The sequence below is a fragment of the Onychomys torridus genome, chromosome 5, assembly GCF_903995425.1.
Source record: "Onychomys torridus chromosome 5, mOncTor1.1, whole genome shotgun sequence".
In the NCBI taxonomy this organism is placed as follows: domain Eukaryota; kingdom Metazoa; phylum Chordata; class Mammalia; order Rodentia; family Cricetidae; genus Onychomys; species Onychomys torridus.
Genome location: NC_050447.1, coordinates 71210799 through 71223658, shown reverse-complemented (window position 1 = coordinate 71223658; position 12860 = coordinate 71210799). Strand labels below are relative to the sequence as shown.

General features: G+C 43.3%; 1 protein-coding gene across 2 annotated transcripts in view; it reads left to right on the top strand.

The window, feature by feature from the left end:
* The window catches only part of Fam107b (family with sequence similarity 107 member B), a 212950-nt gene that overhangs the window by 145132 nt on the left and 54958 nt on the right, over positions 1–12860 (top strand). The window lies entirely within an intron of this gene.

Below are 12860 nucleotides of genomic sequence, written 5' to 3'. Positions count from 1 at the left end.
GAAGAACAGGATGAGGCATGTTAGACTTGACCTTCTGAATTTGAGCCTCCTTGCTAACAGGTAGGCCACTGACTTTTTCTAGGCATGGCCACCCCTCTGTCATTTGGAAATGTTAGCTGTGAAAGTTGCTTTAAATCCTGTCAGAGGTGCCGGTACCTGTCTAGCGAAGATTTCTTAGTGTTTGTAGTTTCAGGCTTTACACTTCCAATTATATAACATATATATTTGTGAAAATTAAAACACACACACACACACACACACACACACACACACACACACACAGAAAAAAGGTCACTCGTGTGGCCATCACCCAAACATACCTTGAGGATGAAGGCATGCTTGCTTCATTCATGGTAGGAAAGTGGTGTGTGTGTGTGTGTGTGTGTGTGTGTGTGTGTGTGTGTGTGTGTAGAGAGAGAGAGAGAGGGAGAGAGAAAGAGAGAGAGAGAGAGAGAGAGAGAGACACTGACTAAATGAACACATTACTAATTCCTAACTTTGGCATTTGTCTAGAGTATGACATTTAATAGTGATAACTTTGCAATATTCCTTTGCCACTTTCCCAGAGGATTAGACCAACAACTTGTTTTGGAATATATTTTCTCAGAGTCTTGCCAGTAACTACTTATGCGTAGGGAGAGAGAAGATGAAGGAAAAGTAATTTGTTCTGCACCTTACTGGAGAGCGCATCAGAAGGCTTCATGGAATATATATATACACACACACACATATATGCATATACATAGGTATGTGTATGTACTTTGAATTTCAGGAGTAGCATGAGACTGACTGTTTAAAAAGCAAATCTTCTTACTGTAAAAATATTCTGAGAGTCATGAGAAATGCATGATGGAAAGAGAGCCCTCTGTAGAAAGAATAGCTGTGGCTTTCCAGATGCATCCACACGTGCTTCAGACAGAGTTTGAGTCGAGAAAGGAAAGTAAGTTTCCACTGTGCAGTGAGCAGTTTTGAGTGTTTAAAAAGTCACTCAGTTGCATATTTGGCCAAATACATGGATGTGTTTGTCATTACTTTTATTTTCCCCTTGTAAAAATTTTGATCTTTGAATTCTTTAATATGCAAAGTAGAAAGAAGCCTTTGAGACAGCCCTTTAGAAGCAGGGTGCTGAGGAGATGATGCAATAGTTTTTGAAGCCTGGAGACATCATAAGGAGGAAGTTGTGGCTGTGTGCTATCAGGTGCATGGTTTTGTTGCTCTTCCTCCCATTTGGAGTTTGCATCTGTACTTTGGGGTTCCTTAACCCGCATGAACACTTGGAGTAGTTGCAGGGTTGTAGTGACCCCTGGGTGGAGGGCAGAATGTTTAGTCTCTGTAGTGATCTGTGGTGTTTCCTAGTCATGGCACTTCACTACATAATAGAATCCAAAGAAAGTCCAGGAGGAAACAGAAGCATGCCCAGCTCTCAGTCTCCATCCTCCCATGGAGCTGTGCACAGTGCAAGAACAACAACCAACTTGGAGCTGAGGTCAGAGTTTGGAAGTTCTGTTCTGTTACCATCAGGACGAGAGCCAGTTGTTGGGGTGACCAGTGTCAGGGCTGGGGAGTCCATTCCCGAAGTGGTTACAAGACTTGTTTTGAACTTGAGAGACATGCTCAGAGAAATCGTGTTCCTGACCTGTGGAAGAAGATGCTGTCGCTCATTCACTCATTGCTCTGACTTTTGTTTAAAATGCTGCAAATAAAGGTAGGAAGGGTCTTCACTGATTTTCTCTGTGATGATTGAGGGGTAGAAGACTGCTCCTCACCAAAAGCGGGGCCCAGATGAGGACTGTGGCTAAGTTAGGGTTGTTAGTGTCTAAATGTCTGAATTCCTTCTAGAATTCAGTGTGAAAGAGTGTTTTCAGAAACTAGACTTGGGAGTTTGGTTCAGTGAGATCTGGATTTTCAGACATTCATGGAAATCCATATTTCTAGAAATATGTGCTGAGTCTAGAAAAAGTGCTGGGGAGAAATTGAGCAGCTTTGGGGCTCATTGGCTCCACACTGAGCAGGAATGAAGGTCTTATGTATGCATCCACAGCTACGTTTAACTTTGGCATGATCCCACGAGAACTTCCCATTTCCTTGGGTCTAATCTTTCCCTGTTCTTGCTTTTCCTGCTCAAAGCCATCTACTATTATTTTCTCTTTTCCTTCCTGTAGAAGTGCTGGGTCTTTTCTATCTGAACTTTTCCTCACCCCCAGTACTTGTGGGACTGCACTTAAAGGAATGGGTGCTTGCTTTTATCCACCTAGCATCATGGTTCTGTGTCTTAGCCATGGAAGAAATACAGTTGTTTGGGAAAGCTGGCTTAGGTTACCATTTATTTATTTTTATTATTATTATTATTATTTTTTTTTTTTTTTTTGGTTTTTCAAGACAGGGTTTCTCTGTGTAGCTTTGCGCCTTTCCTGGAACTCATTTGGTAGCCCAGGCTGGCCTTGAACTCACAGAGATCCGCCTGCCTCTGCCTCCTGAGTGCTGGGATTAAAGGCGTGCGCCACCACCGCCCGGCTTGGGTTACCATTTAGACATGGTAAATCGATGGGGACTGTTTCTGAGGTTGCTGGGGAAGCTTTGCATAGGTGCTTAGGGGCCAGGCATTGAGTTTATTGTAGTTAACAAGACCAACTAGGCCTTTGGGGCAGGGTAGGCAAGGGGATATTTTAAGAAGTGTACAAAGTGACTCCCACATTGTTTAATGGCTGTTACTTGTAGAGTTGTAGATAGAGATTAGCACTTTTTGATGTCAGCTGCTTTAGAAAGGATGACGAAAACCACAGGGCAGGATGGGGTTAAGTTTCCAGCCGTGTAAAGTGTGATGTGGCAGGCGGACACGTGGAGTTGAGAGTATGAATCGCCCAGAGCCTGCTGACTGGGGCTGACTGAACTAACAGGAGCGCTGCTATGCTTTGTCTACAATTTGACTGGGATGTTAGGACAGCTTCTAGTGTAGAATTGAGGAATGATTGAGAGATGTCACAGCACGTTTTCATCATCCTCACTGGAGGTAAACCTCAGGGCCAGCAGCCCTGGAAGCCAGTAGAAGTGACACGGTGTCCTGACCTGCAGAGATTCTGAGAAATGAATACTAGTGTTGCTCAGAGATCAGCCGACGACAGCTGTGTTTCCTCCCCCTTTTCTGGAAATTCGATTAGAGATAAAGAGGTAGCTAGAGGAGCTTGTGGGAAAATAGTGAGAGACTGGCTTCAGAGTATTCCCAAACTCGTATAGGATACAGGAAGGAAGGGGGGATAGTTTCAGGAGGGCTGTGGAACACAGTTCAGAGGAACACAGGGCAGCTCTGCCAAAGATGTCACTCAAAGTGGAATATGTAAAGGTGTAAAGCTGGGCCTATAGTTGATTTGCCCTCTGGAGTGGTATGTGTGTGTGTGTGTGTGTGTGTGTGTGTGTGTGTGTGTGTGTGTGACGCACTTGTATGAGGTCATGAGGGAGATGGGAGTTGATGTTGATGACAGTAATGTTCACTGCACACTCTGAGGCATGGAGTACTTGTAGAACATTCTTTGGGGATTAAGGAGGAACCCCTCAATCCTCACTCCTTGGGCTGCTGCTGATTAAGCCCTTGCCTGTCATGAGACACACAGAAAGCTTTAGTTAGGGAATTTGCTGAGCCTCTGTAAGCTTCCTAAGAGTGAATGGTTAAGTCTTTTCTATAACAAGGTATAATACAGGTTACAGTTTGATGGCCTTTTACACCTAACATTTTCATTGTAGAGCACTGAGAGAGGGCTCAGTTCATAAAGTGCTTCCTGCACCAACGTGAGAACCTGAGTTCAGATCCCCAGCACCCATGTAAAAACCCAGAGACAGGAGGATACCTGGGTCCTGTACATCATTGCTGACCACAGGCTGGGCCCTGAACAGCTGCTGTCTAGAGCTGATTGCTTGACTGCAACTTTATGGCTGTTGACTGAAAAGTCCCTATTTCCCTCCTCCTCGGCTCTTTCAACCATCATTCCTCCCTTTGAGTCTGTGAACTTGACTCTTAGAGACTTCACAGAAATGCCACCATGCAGCATTGGCCCCTCTGCAACTGACTGTCTTCACTCAGCATGACACTTTCAGGGTTCATTCAGGTTGTAGTATACTGTAGAATTTCCATCCTTGTAAGGCCAAATAGCATTCTGTTTTAAGTATATACCACATTTGTCCAAAACCGTTGGTAGATATTTAGGTGTTTCCACAAAGCTTCTAGAAGAAAACAGGAAACTATTATAACATTGGCCTTAGAGATGATTTCACGGATGTGACACACAGAATATAGCAAAAAACTCAAAAGTAAATGAAAAGCCCATCGAAGCAAAAGCCTTAGCACAGCAAAGGAAGCTGTGAGCTAAGTGGGAGGGCAGCCTACAGAATTAGTAATGATTTGCCAGCCATTAGCTAGAGAGGGCTCATCTCCTAATCTGTCAAGACTTCCACCACTCAGTAGTGAAAATGCCCAATTAAAATGGGCTAGGGATTGGAACCTGCATTTCCCCCACAGCCTTGCAACTGAGTTTAGTAAGGCAGCGTGTCACATGCTGGCATAGGTATGTGTGGAGAGGGCGAGGACTCGGTCCCTTTCTTCATCTGCCATCTCCTCTCTTCATGTTCCCTGGAGAGTTTTAAAGATAACCTGGTTGTGATATTAGAAATTCCATGTTGTATTCTATTCCTGGACTCAGGTTTTGGCATTTTTCCTGAAGTGTCATAACGAGGTGTGTAAGAGAGGGCTGCGGAACCCTGACATCGATATTCCTAAGTGTATACCCTCTGAGAGTGGAAGTGAAACGTCAGGTTTTTAAGGCTTCTGAGCCTGATGGATGCTAATGAGTTTATAAGACTTGCATACTCAAAGCATAAAACCCCACAGTCCAAGTGAGCACAGGTTGTTTATGAGTGTCCAAGATAGAGATAGGAAAATTCCTGTGTTCTGGACAAAGTTAAGAATGTCACTGTGGAGATCTCTATGTAGATGAATAATGTTCTTCCCCCAAAGAGTTGATGCCATTTGAAATAGGTGCAGCTGTGACAGCTGTGTCCCCGTCTCCCTCCCTCTCTCCCTCTTTCTTCCTTTCTTTTTCCTCCGTGGTTGCACAGGGTAATGCAGTGTGCTTGAAAGAGAGAGTCCTAGACTGCAGCCCAGCTCACCATAAATTAGTGCGTGGTCTGAGTCAAGCTGCTCAGCTGCCTCCTCTGTAAGTGGAGATCATTCCACAAACCCACCTCTCACTGTTACCCTCATGTCTCTATTCCTGTTGATGCACCTTGTGACGATCAACTACTGCTATAGAGCATGCCCCAGGGGTCTCAGAACATGAGCCATTCCTTAGGAGATAGTGTAAGGAGGCAGGACTGGAATGGTGAGGAAAATGCTTTGCACTTCCCGTAGGTCCTGTTGTGAGAGGCTCAGTTCAGTTATTCTGTGCTCATGGAACTGGAAACAATGTAGACTAAAGTTTGATGTGGGCTGTTAAGGGTCCTATATTCTTATCTGTAAAATACAATAATAGCAACAAATGCAAATACTGACATTATAATTACTGCCAACTAACAGTTTTTGGTAGTGTCCGGTGTAGTAGACCTAATACTAAATGCTTTATGAAATTTGTTCATTCAGCATTAATGAATGCTGGTGTGTGCCAGTCCGTATTGCAGACTCTAGGGTCTGGGGATAGAACAGATTGAAGTCTCACTTGTTTGGAGTTAGTGTGCTAATGGCCGATAGACAGTAAATAAATACACAGATGAGCTATACAGCTGTGCTGCCAAGGGAACAAGTCTAGTTAGGGGCTGCAACCTGCTGGAGAGGAAGTGATGCTTTTAATAGGGTGAGGGTCCTATTTTGAATTTTGAACAAAGGGAACAAATCTGTAACACACTCCAGTTTGTCTGGGTAGAGTAAAGGGCCTGGAGTCCATGGGAGGTTGATGTAGAAGGAACCACAAGAAGGCTAGTGTGGAGGGAGCTAGGTCAGCAGGCAAGAGGAAGGGTTTGAGATGAGGTCCCATGATGAGGAAACTGGCTGATACAGAAGCCATGGGTGCATCCTGAGCAGGAGTGGAAGAGATGGCCTGTTTTCTGCCTGTCTTTCTGGCTGTAGAGAGTAGTGGTGGCTTCTGAGGATCCAACGTAGATGCAGGAAGGTCAGTGGAAGCAGATGCTCAACTGTATCCCTGAGGGGCTTTAGTGACTGCATGGAGTTGGTGAGAAGTAGCTGGATGGTATATTTTGAAGACAGGCCACAGCGACCTGCTAACGCTTTGGATTGAACTGGCTAGTGAGGGAATCATGAGCTACATCTAAATTATGAGACCCAAACCAGCAGGTGAATGATGATGCCATTTACTAGAAGAGAATGACTGGGTGAGAATTATCTTTATAATGCACTGTAGTCTCTGAAATTGCTTTCTTCTTGTATCACAGATGAGGAAGGCAAGGATTAGAGAAGCTGAGATGTTGCCCGGGAAGAGGCTAGGAGTTGTGATAGAATCCAACTGAACCACTGCTTCTCACTCACTTTTGCTCCCTTCTGTCTATAGCTGAATGATGATGGCAGATGGGTGTCAAGTTTCACGGGAACACTTTGGAAATGTGTCTTTTTTTTTTTTTTTTTTTTTACAGTACACCTTTGTTATATTCTTTGTTTTTATAGCATACTTTGTTGAAGTATAGTTTACATTTCATTGAATTCACCTATTATCAACATACTGTTCATAGTTTTTCATAATTTGTAGGCATGGCAGCCATCATCCCCATTCAGTTTGAGATTCCGCACTCAGTTCTCATTCCCATCTCAGGCTTTGGCGAGATGTCTCCTTTTTCCGTCAGCTCAGAGTCTCCTTTTTCTTTTTGTTTTTCAGGAATTTTGGACAAATGGAGTCATACAGTATAGCTATGGGGTTGGCTTTGTTGAGCTACATAAAGCTTTTGAGATTCATTCATTGTTTTGTAATTCATATACCATTTTGTTTGTTCAGTTTTTTGTTTTTTGTTTTTTCTTTTTTAAGATAGGGTTTATGTAGCTCTGGCTGTCCTGAAACTTCCTGTGTAGACCAGGTTGGCCTTGAACTCAGAGACTGGCCTGCCTATTTCTGCCTCTAGAGAGCTAGGGTTAAAGGAGTGCACCACCACTACCTGGTTTCATAATTCATATGCTATTAAGGGGCATTCTTGACCTTTCTTAGGACGATGTACTCTGTGCTGATGGGCAAAGCATCATTGGGATGTACCTTAAGATGGCATTAGTGAAAATCATGGTCGTGTTCACCAGTGCACGGCTCTGTTAACGTTGCTGTCTTTTGTGATCTTTTAGGAGATTCCATGAGGGTGGTTGTGTGGTTAGTGCTTGACCAAGGAGGAGTCTAGAGTGCTGAGACACTAAAGAGCTTGCCCAGGATGATAAAGCTGAGATGGAGTTTCGGCTTTGACCTTCTAGAACTGCCTCTTCACTGTGCATATGAGCTCCTCTGACCCCGTATTTAAAGTCTGCACATCCTAACTTCAGGGAGGCCTGAGATTTCCAGTAGGGAAACAGGCTTGCAGATAAATCTGAAGTTGTAGCTTGAAGAACACTATTTGTCCTGAATTTTCAGTTTGGCTTTACCATATGGGGATTATGGAGTCTTAAAGTGGTCCTTTCTTGGGGTAATTTTCTTAGGTGTAGCATCAGAGCAGCACCAGATTAAAAGCACATAATTATGCCATTAGGCAGCGCTTGCATGCTTGAGCTATGTTTTCAATGTGGTGTTTACCAGAAATATATTTTTGTATGAAGTATCCTGAGGCTGCTTATGACTTAACTATTACTGGATGGAATTTAATTGGGCATCATACATTTTTAAAGATGATTATATAATTGCATTAGTTATTAATGTATTTTCTCCTCTTTGGGCCAATTGCATATTTAAACAGATTTTTTCCCATTTATGTAACATTCCTATTAGAAGATTTCATATCCTGTGTTGCAGAAGGATTCCTTATATATCACAAATATTCTAAATTGTGGAAGATATTTTCAATAACTCAGTCCCACCAGTAGCTTGGCAAGGGCTGGTCACATGTGTTTATCTGGGATAAGCACCCATGAGCTGTGACTGTTGTCCAGCAGGGAGTGTTTGGAATAAGGACACACTTTACACCTAGATTTCACTCTTGGTTTCTGGTAAGACACTCTTTGCTAGTTCCACATCTTTCTAAGTTCCTAAGGATGAAAGTGTAGCATTGTTACTAGCTTTTCAAAGGTAGTATGCCTTCCATCTTTTAGGATTTTACCATATAATCTAGTTTACTAGTTCAGAGTCACAACTAAAACCCTACTTTTTTTTTTTTTTTTTTAGAATGCCCTGTTTTAAAAAAAAAAAAAAAAACAGATTAAATTTAAAAAATTTTCATTTGACTTATCTTGTTTGAATTTCAGGGAGTCTGCTGGTTTTTTGTTTGTTTTGTTTTGTTTTTTCTTAAAAGAGATTAGTGGGTGTGGTGCTACACACTGAAGTTGGTGAAAAAAAATCAAATCCTACCCTAACTCCAGAAGTAGAGATGGTAGAGTGGAGCCTTGTTTAAGATGTAAACGTCTAAGTAGCATTTTGGCACCCCTTGTCTCCTGTTCTCTCAACGTCCTGCGTCCTGTTCACTTCAGATCTGACTCCTCTGCTCTAAGAACTGACATTTCACTTTCTGTAAGAATAAGTTTCAGAAAAAACCCTGTGCTGCTACTTATTAGCAAAAGTTTCTGAGTGGGAAGATCTTCAAGTTTCCTCTTGGGGCATCCCCAGGACTGGCCCATGTTCTTTCGAACTCAGAGGCTTCCCCTTCTGAGCTGGGCATAACATACCATCCTTGCTTATTTCTGTTGCTAGGCCCTGCCCTTTGCCTGAGGGGTGGCTGAAGGTGCTGTTAACTGAAAACTCAGGCAAGATGTGGGCAAGGCCAGAGATCTGTTGAATTTGTTCACGTTATAACATCAGCCTCATCTAAATAGTGTGACAGTAGCTTTATTATATCTGGATTCTTTGAAACCAAATCTTTAAAATGTACACAGGCTGCATGTGTTAGTCCCTCCTCTAAAGACTTTTAAATCCAGCACCGCTGTTCTTCCTCTGCACCTTCTTCCGTGTGCTGATGGTTTGTCAAGGAAACCAGGAGACTTGTCTATAGAGTGGCCCACTTCCTGGACTGGACTGCAGTTCACTTTGAAAACTTGTCCCACTAGTTCTCATGTAAACTGGAATTTAGTACCACTGCTCCACTGGGTTGCTGGTCAGCTCTTTTTTGTTTTGTTTTTTGTTTTTGAAACAGAATTTCTCTGTGTAGCTTTGGAGCCTTACCTGGAACTCACTCTGTAGCTCAGCCTGGCCTTGAACTCACAGAGATCTGCCTGCCCCTGCCCCTGCCTCCCGAGTGCTGGGATTAAAGGTGTGCACTACCACCGCCCAGCGCTGGTCAGCTCTTTGGGCAGGGATAATTTGTTGGTAGTAACATCTGCTTCATCTTGCATCATCCCAAGACAGTGCCTGGCTGTCACTCATGGCGATGTGAGCATTGATCATTGCGTTTCTGTGTTGGCAGCTTGATCCTTCATTGTGAATTTCCCCCATCGACCTTTCTCCTAATGTTGTTAGCATCTATTGATGATGGTTGCTTGAATGAAGTATTTCATTAGAGATTGTTTGATGAGCAACTTAGTGAGTGTGAGATAAGATGCACAGTGACCAAAGTGTCTGGCGAAACTCCATGTTGGAGCAGCTAAAGGACGGTAGGGACTTAACAGAGAAAAACAGAGGGTAGCCGAGCTGCTCCAGTTATTCATGTGGCATACCTCCTACCATTAAAGTTAATTGCCATTTGTACTGTCTTTTATACATGTTTTTGTATCAAGTTAGTTTTATTGTAAGTTGGGTTTTATAGTAATATTAAATTCTGTATGCTTATGCTTTTAGGAGCTTAGAGCATAGGATTATAAAGTACAGTTCCACGTTGTGGCACAGACCATTATCCATTATCTTCTTCAGTAACCATTTGTAAATTTCTGATGAATTAAGGACATATATGACCAGGCTTTTCTTAGAAAAGGTAAGTCATTAATGAATTAAAAAAAAGATGGAGCTGGAGAGGTGGCTCAGTGGCTAACGGTGCCTACTATACCCTTCAGAGGATTCAAGTTTAGTTCCAGAACCTATGTTGGGTGGGTCATGGCCATCTTAATTCCAGCTCCAGATGACTTCTGGCCTCTATGGGCACCAGTGCACATGTGTTATGCACATACATATGTACAGACAGACAGACATATAAACACAGACACAACACACAGACGCACACATAAACACACACACACACACACACACACACACACACGCACACACACACACACACACGAGACATACATGTTATACATAAATTTCTTTTTAAAAGAGGAGCATGGGCGATAACTCAGTTGGTAAAGTACTGCTTGTGCAAGCACAATGACCTGAATGTGATACCCAGAACCTTTACACAAGCCAAGTGCACCAGTATGTGTTTGTGAGCCCAGTGCTGGGGAGTCAGAGAAAGGAGGCTCATAGGAGCTCACTGGCCAGCCAGTCTAGCTGAACTGATGAGCTCCATGCTCAGTGAGAGACTGTCTCTAAATAAAATAAGGTAGATAGTGATTATGAAAGACCCCTGATATCAACGTCTGCCCTTCACATATGTCTATGTGCACACAGGAACAAGTATGTACACACACACACACACACACACACACACACACACACACACACACACACAGGAGAATGATAAAGCTGAGCTAGTTTTGTTTAGTTCTGCTGAAACACAGGCGAAATCGCAGACAGTTTTCAGCTTCAATGGTAAGAGTGGTTGGGAAAGATGGATTACTGTGTTTCCAGTAGTAGTCTAGAGTGCTCCTTTTAAGGGACCATGCCATAGCAAATGAAATTAGCCTACTTCACCAGCAAGCTGCACTTGGCCACTACAGTCTGACCTGGACTACCCTCCGCATTGAAGGGCATGGAAATATTGGTTCCTCCTGTGTGGATGACCGTTTCTTGGTACCGAAGGATGCTTCTGGAAACTAAGAGTCTTAATTAAAGATCATGTTTTTGACTAGACAATTGTATCAAGTAAATCTTGGCTCTGACCATAGGCATAAAAAAGATGAATCTGGAGTATTAAAATAATTTGACATTGTAAAGTGATGCTTACAAAAGCCACAGAAATCAGGAAGTCATCTGACTTAGCCTCCACTTTTGAGGGGATGGGGGCAATGGCGAATGAACTAGTACTTAGATGTTAAGCAGCCTTCCTGAGACCACACAGCTAATGGTGGAGGTTTGTAGCCTAAACTCTAGAGAACTTCTCCCTAATACTTGGGTGTTTATGTGCATGCTAAATGCTTTTTATGCATCAGGTATGACGCCTTACAACCTCGTGATAAAGGACTATGATCAACTCTGCTTTATCATGATCACCATTGTCACACAGACCTGCATTATACTAACTACAGAAAGTGTGTTGTACCCACCCCGTGGTCCTGTCTGACTGCCTTCCCTCCTCCCTCCGTCCCTCTTACTATTTTTTAAAAAAGATTTATTTATTATGTATACAGTGTTCTGCCTGCATGTATACCTGCATGCCAGAAGAGGGCACCAGATCTCATTACAGATGGTTCTGAGCCACCATTTGGCTGCTGGGAATTGAACTGAGGACATCTGGAAGAGCAGGCAGTGCTCTTAACCTCTAAGCCATCTCTCCAGCCCCCTCTTACAATTTTTAATGTGGGCTTTTGTGGGTGGGGGCGGAGTCAAAGGAATGCCATATTCTCATTGCCCATAAAGATTGTCTTTCCAGAGCCTTCCATGTACTCTGAAGATCTGAATGATTTTTTTTTTTCTTTTTTAAGATACCAGCTTTAAGTTTGGTCAGTGGAAACTGATGTGTTAGTTAGAGTAAATAATATTTAAATGGTGATTTCTTTCAGCTTTTAAAAAGGCTTTAAAAGAGCTTTGGGGTACTAGATGCTTCAAGACTCTTAGAAGATGTCTAGGTAATTTGAACTGATTGTATCTTTTTTTTTTTTAAGATTTATTTAATTTATTAAATATACAGTGTTCTGCCTGCATGTGTCCTTGCAAGCTAGAAGAGGGCACCAGATCTCATTACGGATGGTTGTGAGCCACCATGTGGTTGCTGGGAATTGAACTCAGGACCTCTGGAAGAGCAGTCAGTGCTCTTAACCACTGAGCCATCTCTCCAGCCCCCCTGATTGTATCTTTTGATAAGTGCCTTGGGCCAACTTAAAAAAAAAACCCTCTGATCACTTTTATTTTATACAATTACCATTTGCCCTCTAAATACATGAAAACATCACCAGGGAATTGACTCGGGAGCCCTCTGGGAACTGCTTGTCTCCTCTTCCCTATTCCAGTCAGTTCTGGAGCTGAGGCTTCCTGAAGGTAGTCCTGGGGAGGAGGAGTGTGGGTGGCAGGTGGGGGGGGGGGGTGGGGTTCACCCTCTAGTGAGAAATGAAGGGAGAAGATGTCTGGTGCTGACTTCCTGAGCTTAGCCTTGCTCCCTCCAGGCTTCAGATATCCCTTCCCTCCGCAGCACAGGAAGCACAGTGGGTGTTGCCCCAGAGCTGTTCCTTAGACAGTCACCTATGTTACCCAAACCCTCGAGGAAGAGGAGGGTGGAGAAGAGTGGTCCCTGGGGTGTGGGTTGTTCTCTGATCCGAGCAGCTTCAGTTTGGCATACAATAGAAACCACGCTTGGCTTTGCGCCTCCCCTTAGATGTGCCCAGAGAACACTTGTTTGCATTCAGTGCCCCTAAATTACAATTCACTGGGCACTTCCTGTTT